Source organism: Cryptomeria japonica, chromosome 4 (genome assembly GCF_030272615.1).
Source record: "Cryptomeria japonica chromosome 4, Sugi_1.0, whole genome shotgun sequence".
In the NCBI taxonomy this organism is placed as follows: Eukaryota; Viridiplantae; Streptophyta; class Pinopsida; order Cupressales; family Cupressaceae; genus Cryptomeria; species Cryptomeria japonica.
In genome coordinates, this window is record NC_081408.1 from 691,185,626 (window position 1) to 691,202,166 (window position 16,541).

Here is a 16,541-nt window from a genome sequence, read left to right on the forward strand (position 1 = left end):
ACAAATACTTTGTTTGGATACTCAAGCCTACTAAGTCGAATAGAGGGTTTGATATGTCCCCTATTGATGTGACTAAGTATGTCAAATGATATGATACAATTCCCTGATATGGAAACTAGATGGATTTGACTAACTTGGATACCTAGACTAAGTATCTGATGTTGATATTGAGTTGATAATGTGAAACTTGAGATCACTAGTTTGATACTCCCCTAATATTGTTGGATGAAAGTATTGCCTAAAGATAGTTGAAAATTTAATAACCACCTCCAAAGGTTCTTTGTTGGACTTGAAAAATTCTTTCACTTATTATCTCTCCTTGTTTTTGAACTGATTTTTGGATATTTTTGCAAGATATTTTAGCATTTATGACAAGAATACATAGCACACGTGAAGAAAATAGTCATCCTAATGCTAAACATTGAGTGTATGTTCTTTTGAGGATGTGTTCAAATCCCTGATGTTTTAATTGGTTTGGATACACATAAGACACACCAAGTAGATTCTTTATTAAAGGGTCATTAACACTACCATAGCCCACTAGTCTCGATACTCCGTCAGCTCAAACAACCTTGTCACCCCCTAGAGGGCACCTATTCTTTTGCCTTTCTACAGAAATTAACCCAAAGTGAATCGCTTCACAATTAGGTAGTTATCTTGGGATATATATGGTGAGAAATCTTGGGGGAAGACTCTTCCCCACCCTTGCACTATGATATTGTCAATGTATGGCAACTGACGCGGCTCAAAGCTTCTACTTCTATGGTTCATAGTAAAGATTTTGTTCGACATGACAAATGATCAAATCAATTAAGAGGCTTCCCAATCTTTAGAACAAAAACTTTTTGCATCACAAGGATACTAGGGGAAGACTATCAAATACACACTTTCGTTGGAGGGGATTTTCATCAGCCTCCACATTTGATTATAGTGGGTTGGTAAACTTGGTGAAAAAGTCTTTGCCCACTTGGGTCATACCCTTCTCACTAGCCCCCAGGAAAGCCCTCTAAAGGATTTAATTTGCTTGAAAGTAAAGAAAGCATGAAAAAGAGTGGGTTTGGCTTTTTGGTCACCCAATAAAGGGGAGAGCATATACCTACCACTCAAGACAAGGCAAACAAATTTTTTTTTAACCTTCAACACAATGTTTTTCTAGATCCTAATTGGAGATGTTGCTCCAATCAAACATGGTGTTTATTTTAATCCCACATAGCAATTTGTTTTATAACTAGGAAATGGAAATCTTGGTCAACAAAATGAAAGCATGTTGCTTGAAATTAAATCACTTTGTAAGAATGGACAAGTTGATTGTTCTTTTTAACTTGCAAAAATAAGGTTGATTGTGAATTTTACCTTTGCGAGAAATGAAAGACTTGTTATTTTTAAACCCAAATTCTGGTGTTTTACTCCTATCTTTGCAAAATGAGAATTTTGAGATTATAGTTTTTTTTATCCTTTGCAAGTGTGGTTCCTTTTAAACCCAAAGACAAATTTGATTCATTTTAAAACACCCAAAATGAAGTGTGAAGTTCTTCTACCAAAGAGGAAAATGAGTTTCTTTTTATCCAAATTTGAAAAACTTAGAAATAAATCACAATCCTATTTTAACTCCTCCAACCTGCAAGAATTTGTTAGAGACCCGCAAACAAAGAAGTTAGTGAAAATTTTAGTCACTAGGTGGGCTAGACAAGCCTACTTTTCCAAGCGGATTACAATTTTTTGCCTTTGTGACAAATGCGCTACATCATACTGTAAACGCGCTAAAATGTATTGCAAACACGCTAGAATACTAGGTGAATGTGCTACTCTGACAAGAACCAAAAAATGACAGAATACAAACGTGCTAAAACAAAATGTGTATGCGCTAGTTCGTACTACAAACATGCTAAAAGAATAGACAAATGTGCTAGAATAGTGGATAAACACGCTAGAACAAAGAATAAACGCGCTACAATTTACAACGTATGTGCTAAAAGAATCTTCAAAATTTTCTTGTCCGGAACCTGCGCAAAAAAGTTAAAATTTTGATAAAATCAGGGGTCAAGCCCAATGACAGGCACCAAAGATGGTTGCTAAAAATATGGGATCATCCTGCAAATGGAAGAAAACACCTCAAACACACACATGAAACATTGCATTAGAGTTAGTAATCACAAAAACATCTTAGTGAGCCAAAAAATCTCAAAATCATTCCATGCTCCTCTATCCCTAAAGATCCTTAAGATTCAAGGTGACCCTCACTTGGAAGAGCACTTGATCTCTTGGATGTCAACCTAGAGAACGAGATTTATATGATGATTCTAGGATCAAAATGAATGCAAGTAAGATCCTAGTGAATAGTGAGGTGATCATATGAATGAAAGCTAAGGATGCAAGATGAAAAGCTAGTTATGATCAAGATGGTGGAGATGATACGAGGCTAAGTTAATTCCAAATTGAAGATTATGATGAGCTAATTAAGCTAGATGAAGATGAATAAGTATGTAATTGATATGCAACTTATGCTAAATGATCTAAAACATAAAGCAATTAAGCTAAATTCTATGATGCTAATGCTAGAAGACCTAGAAGCTTGAAGATGACAAATGAGCTCCTTGATAACCTGCAAAATGACTACAATTTGGATGCACATGATTTGGATCCTTGAATTTAAGAAATGAGCTTTATTTATAGGAAAAATAGAGAAATGAATGGTTGAGATTGAGTAATCTCAACAAGGGATAGGATTGAAAGTTATCAATCCATGGGAGAGATTCAATCCAATCCCAAGTTGACAAATGTCACCTGGAGAGGGCTTGATAAGATTCTAAACAAGCATTAGATGCTAAGAAAGTAATTAGGGATAACATCAAGGAGTGACATCATTGGATAATGTTATTAACCAGGGAGGCATGCTATTACCCAAGAGGTAAACTCTTGTGTAACATGGGAAAATGGTTAAAGGGACAACCATCATGGCTAAGGGGTGTGGGCTTGTAAGAGGCATTAAATTCTTTTTGAAGACTTTGGAGGCTAACTTGCCCAAAGAGGAAAACCACTAGTGGTTTATGTAAGAGCCTTACATGTTTGGCAGACTCAACAAGTTGTTGAAATAGATAAAGTCTTAAATGCATTTTGAAGACTTTCTTCCAAATTTGGAGAAATGACTCCCCCAAATTTAGGGAAAGGACATGATTAGGATGGGATTAGGAGGTTTCTAGAAGGATGCTTATGGAAATAATGAAAATGTAGGATTTTGCAAGTGGGTGAGGAAAATAGGTATTTTAGCAAATTAAAATGATTTAATCTAGCCAAAAGGGATGCAACTTGCATTTGTATGATTTTGCAAGTGGGGGGACTATTCACAAATAAATAATGATTTATTTATTTGCAAAGGGGATTTTTAATTAAATGTGAATTTAATCAAAATGAGGAAAAGGGATTTTAATAAAATAAATAAGATTTATTTAATAAAATGGCTAAGGGTACTTAATCAAACCTTAGTTTAATTAATAGGTTAGGCTAGAAGAAGGAGATTCAATCAAATCTTTAATTTGATTAAAAGGTCAATTAGAAGAATAGGGATATTAATTAAATCTTAATTTAATTAATTGGAAGAATTAGGGATAATTAAATGAATAAAATTCACTTAATTCATTGTGCAACTTTTAGGTGTCTACACAAACAACATGCCTTTACGGATACAACATTCCTAGAATAGGCACCCTATCAAATATCATGTCCTACAGATACATCTTTCAAACAATGGACATCCTATCAAACATCATTTTAACAAGAACATTTAACTTTGGCACAAAAATCTAATGGTTGTTGACTTGTTTGATCCAATGAGTCTTATCTTTTATTTATTATATCTTATATCATATTTGTATTATGATCCTATTCTACTCAAGGATATCCACAAGTGATTAGAGAAGCGAGGAACGATCGTTATTTTTATCATTTGATTTTTGTTTGTAGTTTGTCTATCACTCCTTGCAAATGGTATGTGAGTTATCTAGGTTTTATCATATCTAGATGCTTGCATTCACTTTCCATAGTAAGCTCAATGATGATATAACACTATATTAAGAACACGATTCCATCACCCCCATCCTTTCTATCTATCCATCCACTACTGTCCATAACTACTTCTATGGTCATCGATTTACCATCTCCTTATCCTTTTTCTTCAAGCCTTATTCTCCAACTTTCCTTTCAAGAGCACACATGTTATCCTAACCCACATGTCCTCTCGAGGGGGCATCCTCCTACTAACTCATCGTCCTTCCTTATCCTTCCCTTGAATAGGGCATCACGCTTCTAGTCCTTATCCCTTTCCTACTCACTATGTTTTAATCCTCTTTGAAACAATGTGATAAACTACATTGTCTCAAAGAGGGGCCAAATGTAGCTACCTAAATTTGTCTTTTGATTAAATAAATATTTATTTTATTTAATTATTTTATCTTTATGTCATCTATTAATAAAATAAATATTTTTTATTTATTTAACTAATTCATTAGCCTCTTCCACGATTAATTAAATAAATATTTTATTTATTTAATTGATGTATCATTTCCTCTATTAATTAAATAAATACTTTTATTTATTTAATTAATTCATTGACCTTTTTTTTCTTGTCCATATGACAACATATCTCCCTAAACTACCCATTCCTCAATCTTAACCCTCCATTTCAATTTAACCTCTTAATCCTATTCACCATTATCTTTTACCTTTCTATCTCTTTATCTTCTCCCTTCATCTCCACTTGCCCCCAAATCCTATTGATTCTCTCTCATCTATGTGATCCTAGCCATTCATCATTTAACCTCTTAATCTAAACCCTTGATTCTCTTTGAGATTTCTATAAAAGAGGCGTCCTCCTCTCATTTTTCATATAACATTTCTTGAGCATATTGACATTCTATAAAAATCATTCCAGAATTACATCATTATAATCACATCCATTCTTAGTTGAGCTCTTGTGCAAGTGCATACAAATCTACAAGATCATGGACGATAGGAGAACAATGGAGACAAGTCTCTCTTTCATGTGAAATTATAGATTTATCTATTTTATGTTCTTTGCATGTATTTTTAGATCTATATTGATGTTGTGTTGAATTAGTTTGTAGACTTAGGTTAGTGGTTGGCTTAGTTAGAGTTTACAAATAAGATTCAAATTCAACATAAACACCTACAATCATACTACCAGTTTCATAAGCAATTGCATTCATACATCAAAGGAGAAAATCAATTAGAGTTAGGGTGCACTCTACTTCAACTTAATCTAAGGTAGAAAAAGGGTTTTAGGTGAAGGTATTATGTGGGTATTGCATTATCTTCTATTATATTCACCTTTAATATTTTCTTGTCTTCATTTTGGTACACCTACTGAGATACTGGCATTCTTGTGTAACCTTATTTTTTAAGGATTTTCTAGCACCATCTTCCTATTTTTTTATTCTTTTGTGCAAAAAAAATGGAGACTAACTTTTGTAGGAAAAGTTGAAGATAAAATCCTAGTTTTTTATCATTTCAACATATCTTTCAAATAGAAGGAGATTTTTGGATATTATTGAAGCTTTTGAATCATACAAAGAAGGTCCAACATAAAAATCAAGTTTATAACATGAATATTTAATAAGTTAATGCAATTTTTATAATTTTTCATAAATCTAGTTTTAAGGTCTCCAATCAACCAATTTTTTAGATATTTTTTATATTTTTAGAAATCCCTCAAAAAATTAACAGGGGTATATTCTTTGAATTTTTATTTTTGACTTGGGTTTCTTCATAAATCTATTTTTTAGGGCACAAATCAGTAAATTTTATAGATACTTCTACATTAACGAACTCTCATAAATATAGTGTTTATTCTTTGCATTTTTTTTAGGACCAAAAATATTGCAAAAAAATAGAGTTTAATTTAATTATATGAAAAAAAAATAACAATATTTTGATGAGCATGTCTTTTCTTTACATCTGTTTGCTACATTATAACATTTTTTTTTAATAGTTGAAGGGGTTTTAGGGTTTTATTATCATTTCTAATATATTTCCTTACAAAATAATCATTTTTCTAATACTATACTTCAAATTATTAACGCATTGTATGTTGCACCACTTGTCAAAGCTCAAATTCTATCAAACTACTAACAAGTTTGTTGTAATTTTTCTAGTCAAAGACATATCATTCAAATCCTTGTGTTTACCTTATTTGACAAGCTTGATTGTGACTCGGAGTGTGTTTATTATTTTCCCTTGCACTTATTTTGTTCTTGGGAATCACAAGTACTCTTTAGTCACTTTTATTTTTACAACACATTTATTTTCTAGGGGTTAATGAACATTGTTTGCAATGTCTTTGGGTGAGTAGTGTGTATGCTCTCCTCTTGCACCTTCGTGTGATATTGAGGATCAAAACCATCAATTAGTCTTTTTTCTATTCTTTTCATTGTTATCTCAAGGAACCCAACACTTATATGCTCTCTGCTTGTGCTTTGTGTGATCTTGGGTGAACAAAAATACTTAGATCATTTCTCCTAGGGGGGTTACCTAGGAGTTTGATCACCCTAGAGAATGACCTCAACTAATATTTTTATTTTTTAATGGAGAATAAATATTGAGGGGTGAATTGAAATGCACCCCTATTGGAAGTGGGATCTTGTCAATCCATGCTAAGCCTCCAAGAACTTTATACCATGGAGAAGTGAAGGTGGATAGTGGGTTACCCTCTCCTCTTGATTGTTTGCAATTTTTATTTTCATCTATGGATTAGGTCCCATGTACCCTCAAAGTATTTAGAGGACTCCCTGGAAACCTTTCTCATCCTATCTTAAGATATTTTGGTTTTTATTCCTTGTGGTACACCACTGATAGGGATAGAAAGTTCTCACATGTACCTCCATATGGTCAGATAAGAGTTTAGTTTGGACAAGGTTAGTCCTCCAAGGTAAGAGGTGCAAGGTGGTACATGACCTTGCATTCCCTAACTATCCATTCAACATGGTAGATGGTATTAATGGGATGGATGTATCCATTGTTGGCAATATTGCATTATAATAGACAATGAAAGATTGTTGGCATTTCATAAGGATATCGAGAAGGTTGTTGATGATTATGGATATAACTGATTAAAGACGTTTACTATCTTGATATTATTATTTGTCATTGATGTCAAGAAATTGATTTTCTAATTCAATATGATGTTGCCATATCTTGAGAAGTATGATATAAAGATTATAAAGATGTCGGTAAAAGACACAGGAAAGAATATGATGAATAAGGGGATGAATAAGGTATTCAATGGGCAACTAGTACTAAGTCAGACAATGATGAGATCATGATGTTTAGATTGTTTTAACATCATAAATATGTTGTAGAATGTAAAGGTTAATACTATACTATGTTATCAAGCAAAGAACCTAGTTGGTAAACCCTAAGGAACCTAGTCGGTAAACCCTAAGGTTATCGCTATCGGTTAATGAAGGCAGAATGTCTACCGAGTGAAGTTTAGTATTCGCTGAGTTGTTACCGAGTTGTAACCGAGCTATAACAGAATGCATTAAATGTTTACAAGCGTTATTTAATGAAGGAAGCTGATGAGCTAGAACTGATCAATGATTGGTGAGCCGTGAATGAAGTTTGTTAACGAATCTAAGGCAATGAAAAGTTGACATGAAGATCTACAGCTCAGATTGAAACGCAATACCTTGGCACAAGTTCCAAGACTAATATGCAAGTTCCAAGGTAGGGTAAAACATTTTCAGATTGAAAGATACATTGAACTTGGACAAGATTGAAGATCTGATGGCTATGATTGATCATGGGAAATATGATCAAGGAGATTAAGCGGTTACCTAATTGTTTATAAATAGGAAACTGTTGATAAACAATGTATGTGGGCAAGTGTATGCACAAGGATGCTACATAGTGATTACCGAGCATAGAAGCTTGAAGACCTATTTGAATAACAGAGTATAGAAGCCCAGCAGATAGACAAGATTAGTTCTATGTCTAGATTGTATTGAACAAATAAGAATCTACTTTAGCATTTTAGATGTGAAGTTGCAGATAGATTTTATTACTGTTATTTTGTGAAAGTGACAGAAAATCTCTTAACCGAGTGGACTTAATAGTCTTATTTGTAAAACCCTCTAGCAAGGTGACATTCTGATTGAGTGTTTGAAATCCTTTAACAAGGTCACTTCTAACAAGGTGAAGATCCTAATAGATCTGAGGGAAATCCCTTAACCGGGTCACATCTAGCAATGTGTTTGTAATCTTTAACAGGATTTGCTTTTAACCGAGCATACTCTAGAAGAGTATATTTCTTAGTGGGTCTGAAATCCCACAGTGGTTTTTCCCTATTTGGGATTCCACGTTAAATTTGGTTTTATGAGGTTTATGATGTTCATATGCTTTTGAGTTTGCATGTTTAACAATTTTGGTTATATTACTAAAATATATGTTACCAAGGTTGAATCTGATGTTTTTATGGAAGATTAAGTTTGTATGATTCACCCCCCCCCCCTCTCATCTTGTTAGCTATTGGATCTGTACTTATATTAAGTATCAGAACTATCAATTGGTATTAGAGCTTTGGACTCCGGAAGGAAAGTTTAAAGGCACTTGAGTTAAAGATCCAAAGATGTATAAGAGGGATGCACCGAAGCTGAACAAGTCAAGTTTCTCTACATGACAGAAAAGGATGAAGCTACATCTATCAGGAGTTGGAGAATATGTTGTATACTATTTGGAGAATGATTTTGTCACACCAAGCACCTATCCATTGACTATGGAAGAGATAAAGGCAAAGCAAGAACATATTCAAGCAATGATTGAAATAACATCTGCATTGACCGATTCAGAGTTTAATGATCTAGAAGGCTGCAATGAAGCAAAGGCAATGTGGGATAAGTTCATATCAATATATGGAGGAGATGAACATGTTCAAAGAGAAAAAGTAGATAGTCTAAGAGGACAACTTGAATCTATGAGGATGAATGAAGGTGAGAACATAACTCAGTACAGTACAAGACTAAAGGAGATTGTCAATCAAATCAAAGGAGCAAGTGGAACTATTGAAGAAAATGATATAACAAGTAAGTTGTTAAGAACCCTTCTACCAGCTTATGCAATCCAAGTCTCTGCAATCAATGAATTAAGGTCTGTACCTAATATGCCAATTTGTTTAGATGCTACTATTGGTAAGCTACATGCATTTGAGTTAAGTAATTTTGATAATAGTGGATCTTCGGTAAATAAAGTTGAATCTGCATTTAGTTCTTTTCATCTTGATGAATCTAATGATTTCAATGAAAGAAAGTATAAGTACTCTGAAGGAGATCACAGTGGAGCAAGTGAAAGATTTTGTAAGAACATGGAGGTAGTACACAAATTATATGAGGAAATCAGAAAGCAGAAGAGTTTGAAGCACTACTAGCCAAAAGGTTACCAAGAGGCAAAGGTAAGTATAAAGGAAAACTACCTTTGAAATGTTTCAATTGTGATAAAATAGGACATATGGCTTCTAACTGTCCTGACAAAGATTCTACTGAAAAGAGAGATAACCGAGATGATAGACAGAAAGATAATCATTATATAGGACATCGAGACTTCAGAAGAAGAGATAGAAAGACATGCCTAATAGTTGATGAGGAATCCAACGATGATAAATCAGATGAGACTGATACAAAGGAAGTAGTTTATGTGGCTATCAAGGATGGATCAGATGAAGAAATGTATGAAGAAAAAGCCCTAATATCTCACATAAACACTAATGATTCTTGGATTATAGATAGTGGATGCTCACATCATATGACAGGAGATAAACACAAGTTTGTTATATTAGAAGATTATGATGGAGGCTATGTTAGATTTGGTAATCATGCACAATGTCTGGTGAGAGGTAAAGGATCTATAACACTTCTTGATAATGCAAGATGCAATGATGTTTATTGGGTTGAAGGTTTGAAATACAATTTGTTGAGTGTAGCACAGCTAAACAACATAGGTTACCAAATAGAATTTCAGAAAGGAATTGTAAAAGTTCATGATAAAAAATGGAAAGTTAGCTGCTACCGGGACACAAAAAAAAGGTAACACATTTCACCTTGACTCAACTAGGAATAAGTGTTTGCATGCAAAGTTAGATGATACTTGGTTATGACATAAAAGGTTTTGTCATGTCAATCTTGATAATCTGATCAAAATAAGCAAGAAGCACACAGTACGAGGTCTACTGAGTCTTGAAAAACATGAGAATGCTATGTGTTGAGGATGCCAGATGGGTAAGATGATAAGATCAAGCTTTACAAGTAAGTCTTACACTTCTAAAGGAATTTTAGATCTAGTACAAACTGATCTTTGTGGTCCTATGAAAGTTCAAAGTTATTATGGTGATAAATATTTCATATTATTTGTGGATGACTATTCAAGGATGATGTCAATAATGTTTTTAAAAGAAAAATCAAAAGCTTTTCAAATGTTTAAATGGTACAAGGCAAGAGTTGAAAATGAAACAGGAAGACAACTGAAATGTCTTAGATCAGATAGAGGAGGAGAGTTCACATCTGATGAGTTCAACTTATTTTACAATTATCATGGTATTAAAAGACAAGTATCTGCACCGAGAACTCCACAACAGAATGGAGTAGCTGAGAGAAGAAACATATCTATTGTGGATTGTGATAGAACACTAATGATTGAAAAGAAGGTGCCACAAACATTTTGGAGAGAAGCAATAAGCACAACAGTTTACACCTTGAACCGAGTTCAATTGAAGAAAGGTACTTTGAAGACACCATATGAAATCTGGTATAATAAGAAACCTAATGTAAGTTATTTTAAAATCTTTGGAAGTAGATGCTATGTTCATAAAGATGATAGGAATGACAAATTTGATCAGAAAAGTGAAGAAGGAACATTTCTAGGTTATTCTTCTAGAAGCAAAGCATTTAAATGTCTGATCAAATCATCTAACAAAATAGTAGAAAGTGCAAATGTGAAAATTGATGAATTTGCAGAAAGAAATGATGAAGGAAATTCCAAGGAACTAGAAGACTATGATGAATTTGTCTATGTTCAACTGAGAAGTCCTACCGAGAAGACTGTTGAAGAAAATGAAGAGAATATCCAATTACCGAGTGATGAAGAAGATCATACAGAGCCTACCGAGCCTGTATTAGCCAAGTATGTCAGATGACATCATGCACCAAGTTAGATTATAGGAGATAAGGATGAACCAGTGATGACAAGGAACAAATTGAGACAAAACACATGTTTGATATCTGAATTTGAACCGAGAATAGTGAAAGAGGCATTTAACAATGAAGATTGGATAAATGCTATGATAGAAGAGATTGATCAAATCAAGAAGAATGACACATGGACACTAATCCCAAGACTAAAGGACAAAAATGTAATTGGTACAAAGTGGATTTTCAGAAATAAGCTAAATGAAAAAGGAGAGGTCATTCGAAACACATAGGTCTCTGCACCGAGAACTTCACATCTGATGAGTTCACATCTGATGAGTTCAACTTATTCTGCAATGATCATGGTATAAAAACATAGGTCTCTGCACCGAGAACTTCACAACAAAATGGAATTGCTAAGAGAAGAAACAGATCTATTGTTCACAATATTGCATTATAACAGACAATGAAAGATTGTTGGCATTTCTTAAGGATATTGAGAAGGTTGTTGATGATTATGGATATAACTGATTAAAGATGTTTACTATGTTGATATTATTATTTTGTCATTGATGTCAAGAAATTGATTTTCTAATTTAGTATGATGTTGCCATATCTTGAGAAGTATGATATGAAGATTATAAAGATGTCGGTAAAAGACACATGAAAGAATATGATGAATAAGGGGATGAATAAGGTATTCAATGGGCAACTAGTACCGAGTCAGACAATGATGAGATCATGATGTTTAGATTGTTTTAACATCATACATATGTTGTAAAATGTAAAGGTTAATACTATACTATGTTATCAAGAAAAGAACCTAGTCGGTAAACCCTAAGGAACCTAGTCGGTAAACCCTAAGGTTATCACTATCAGTTAATGAAAGCAGAATGTCTACCGAGTGAAGTTTAGTATTCACCGAGTTGTTACCGAGTTGTAACCGAGCTATAACAGAATGCATTAAATATTTACATGTGTTATTTAATGAAGGAAGCTGATGAGCTGGAACTGATCAATGATTAGTGAGCCATGAATGAAGTTTGTTAATGAATCTAAGGCAATGAAAAGTCGGCATGAAGATCTACAGCTCAGATTGAACCGCAATACCCTGGCACAAGTTCCAAGACTAATATGCAAGTTGCAAGGCGGGGTAAAATGTTTTCAGATCGAAAGATGCATTGAACCTGGACAAGATTGAAGATCTGATGGCTATGATTGATCATGGGAAATGTGATCAAGGAGATTAAGTGGTTACCTAATTGTTTATAAATAGGAAACTGTTGATAAACAATGTATGCAGGCAAGTGTATGCACAGGGATGCTACATAGTGATTACCAAGCACAGAAGCTTGAAGACCTATTTGAATAACAAAGTATAGAAGCCCAGCAGATAGACAAGATTAGTTCTATGTCTAGATTGTATTGAACAAATAAGAATCTTCTTTAGCATTTTAGATGTGAAGTTGCAGATAGATTTTATTATTGTTATTTTGTGAAAGTGACAGAAAATCTCTTAACCGAGTGGACTTAACAGTCTTATTTGTAAAACCCTCTAGCAAGGTGACATTCTGATTGAGTGTTTGAAATCCTTTAACAAGGTCACTTATAACAAGGTGAAGATCCTAACAAATCTGAGGGAAATCCCTTAACCGGGTCACATCTAGCAATGTGTTTGTAATCTTTAACAGGATTTGCTTTTAACTGAGCATACTCTAGAAGAGTATATTTCTTAGTGGGTCCAAAATCCCACAGTGGTTTTTCCCTATTTGGGTTTCCACGTTAAATCTGGTGTTATGAGGTTTATGATGTTCATATGCTTTTGAGTTTGCATTTTTAACAATTTTGGTTATATTACTAAAATATATGTTACCGAGGTTGAATCTGATGTTTTTATGGAAGATTATGTTTGTATGATTCACCCCCCACCCCCCCCCCCCCCCCCCCTCTCATCTTGGTGGCTATTGGATTTGTACTTATATTAAGTATCAGAACTATCATCCATTATATTAGAGTGGAGATAGAAGTGGTCATGTTGTTATTCCATGAGGAATGATACTCGTTCTTGAATAATATAGGCTTGTGCAATTGTTATTAGGAAATTTATATCCATATATGACAAATCTCACATAACCCAAATAGATAAATTTATATTAACAAGTATTCAAAATAAATATACAAAAGAATAGACAATTTACCATCAAATATGACACAAGATATACCTGGGAAAACCCTCAAGAGAGAAAAGAAAAACCTCCAAAAGCATCCATTTCTCATGTAATATTTAGTAAAGAAAACATTATAAAATATCTTTAGTCTCAATGAACACTTGTGAAATGTAATACCTCTACAAGTACTCAATGTGAAAAACCATGTAACCACACATCTCATGCCATGTTTCAAACCCTCACAAATTTTGACAAGATATACTCTCAACCCCTTTACAAAAATAGCCAACTAGCCAATCTTATAATTGAAATTGATTAGAATCTTAAAATCTAGTCTACCTAGATTAGTTCAAATGGGATCTTACCAATATTTGGACCTTATAGGTCATTATATCAACCCATAGCACATACTTTGACTTGACATCACATCATTTGTTGTTCACATCTAAAATAATTCTAGTGGTATTCATGAGACTTATATTGCTAATATCAAATTTTCATTCCCTTGGGGTTGATAAGGGGATAAATTAATTAGATCGATCCCATACCTAGTGTATACAATTAAAATATCATGGGACCTAAAAAACATAACATTATCAACAATGATCCTTGCAGGCATATCAAACCTAGTTATTATGTTGTTTAATAAGAAGTCTACTACTGCCTTTCATGTAGCATTATAGGTTTGAAATGCCTCAATCCATTTGGTGAAGTATCTAATGGTTACAAGAATCCCTTTGTGTCCATTTCTTAATCTTTATTGTGTCTTCTTTATCAAATTTTCCTAAAGGAACAAGATTGGAGATGTGATAGGCTTGATTGCATTGCATGTTTAAAAAAACTTATTATTTCATATTGAATATTGGCACACTCTTAATAAGATCTAGGATAAGTAAACAAATCTTTTTTTTTATTATTAATGAGTCTCAAGCATTATATATTGAATTATAATTTGCTAATTTTTTTTTTTTTGATCGGTAAAAGGCCGAAGCCAAAATTTTTATTAATCATTAATAAAATTTACAACACTCCACTCGTGTGGGTGCTGGTAGGAAAGAGTGGAGGTGAGAAAACCTCTGGCCTTGCTCGGGACCAAAGTCTAGAAAAATCCTACAACTATAATATGTAAGAACAAGATTTTTGAAAATTACAATGGCACCCCGGGCTAAGGGTGATCAGGGTGGGAAGATATTTTCTTTCCCTTACAAGCCCATTTTAACATATTACAATTATCACTGTTCTCCTTGAGCCCCATCTTGAGTTTGAGATTTGATTTAATGTTGTTTATAAGCCGTTTCAGCATAGCTATCTTCCTTTCTTTTGTTTAAGATGGCCTTGCTCACCCTGCATGATTAGTATTCATACCACTTGCCAAGATTGTTAGTACAATTTAATTCAAATACTATATTTTATATTCCATTCTACGATTATTCCTCAGCCATTTATCCAATTGGATCTGCCATTCCAAAATTTAAACAGAGAAATATAAATAGAGTGTTTCGATTTCCTACTTTAGTGTGTCTTAAAACCTTAACCTCATTTATCTACAAGTGAAAAAGTAGTTGATATGATATATTCATAAACAAAGTTTATAATTTGCTAATATTGCACTTGATCCATTTCCTTCTTAAAGGCTTCGAGGTAAAATTAAACTCTCTCCAATCCTTGTTGTAGGGTTGTGGAAAGGATAAAATTGACAAAGCATGTATCATTTTCATCCTATGTAAAGATTAGAAAGGAATTTTAGATCTTCCCTTCTACCTTCTATTTTACCATGGATGCATTGGGTGAGACATTTTCCATTCCTTCTTTTGAGGTTTTTTGTGAACAAATAACATAGGAATAGGCTAAGTTTACACAACTAGATTCACTTTGTAGTTCCAAAAACCATGCATTAGTTGCATAGTCATCCAAAGGGACAAAAAATAAGACATGTAAGAATAAGACAATCTTCATTAGGTAGTGAGAGTTCATCCTTGAGACAAAATTCAAGTTGGAATAGAAACATCAATTCCACTTCTAAAAATGATAAATCTTCAATCTAGCGAGTCTTCCTCTAAGGAAAAAAAAATTAAGAGAACTTTGTAGTATTTTATGGAAAATAAGGACATATAATTACTAAATTTTGGAAAAGACTAGAGGTTTTAGAGGAATCCATGCAATAACATATCATTTCATCATCTAATTCTTCTTCCACTAGTATAGAAAATGATCAAAACCTTTTCGCACAAGCTTTGTCTTCACTAAATATTTGAATTGTTGAATCTAGAGCCTCACATCACATATTTTAATTTTGGTGTCAAGAATGGTACTATTGATAGGTGTTTTCATTAAGGATGCTCTATTTGTTCTTGAGATTTCAACCAATCTTATCTCCATCTTTAAGGTTTGTGATACTAGGCATATGAAGATAATTGTGTTTTCACCACACAATATTATTATTTGAGAACTCCATCATCTAGATTTTTTTTATTTAGGTATCTAGCTAATTATGGGTCTAAACTATACAAGTTTCATGTGTTTGATTCATATAATGGTTCATCAAATATATTTATCATGTAGATTCCTTGAGAAAACTTTAGCATGCATGCTTTGTCATGTCAACTATAGGTCATGAGTTGAGACATTAGCATATTTTTATCCTCAGAACTCTTAAGTTTTCTCATATTTTGATTTACATAATAGTAATGATGTATCGAAAGTTTACTATATGTATTTCAGATGTTAGCCTAAACCTATTAAAACATGTTTTGTCTTTGCCAGTTTATTCCTGCAGCCATGTTATTCATTCTTGTTGTCATGCAGATTGTTTAGGCAATATCATGTGTGAAATTAATAGATGTTTTGATTAATTAAAATAAATGTGTATGTTCTTTCTTTTTGAGATTGCAAGAATAAATTGATGTTGTTGGGAAGGCTCTCCTATAGTGCTAGTTGCAGTAGGAGATATTCAAGGAGGAGACTGAAAGATCGAATAAGTAGAAATGTTGATGAGCGTAAGGAACGACAAAGGAAAAGTAATTGTGCAATGTTTACTAATGTCTTACTCAAGTAGACATTAGTGTTGAAAATACCGACACGATGTGTTATGATTGTGGTTTGGTTTAGATCCACCTTATCAACAACTTAACTCTGGCTATTTCCTTTCTTGATTAGTTATCCACCTTTTCTTTTCGGCGTGATCTGC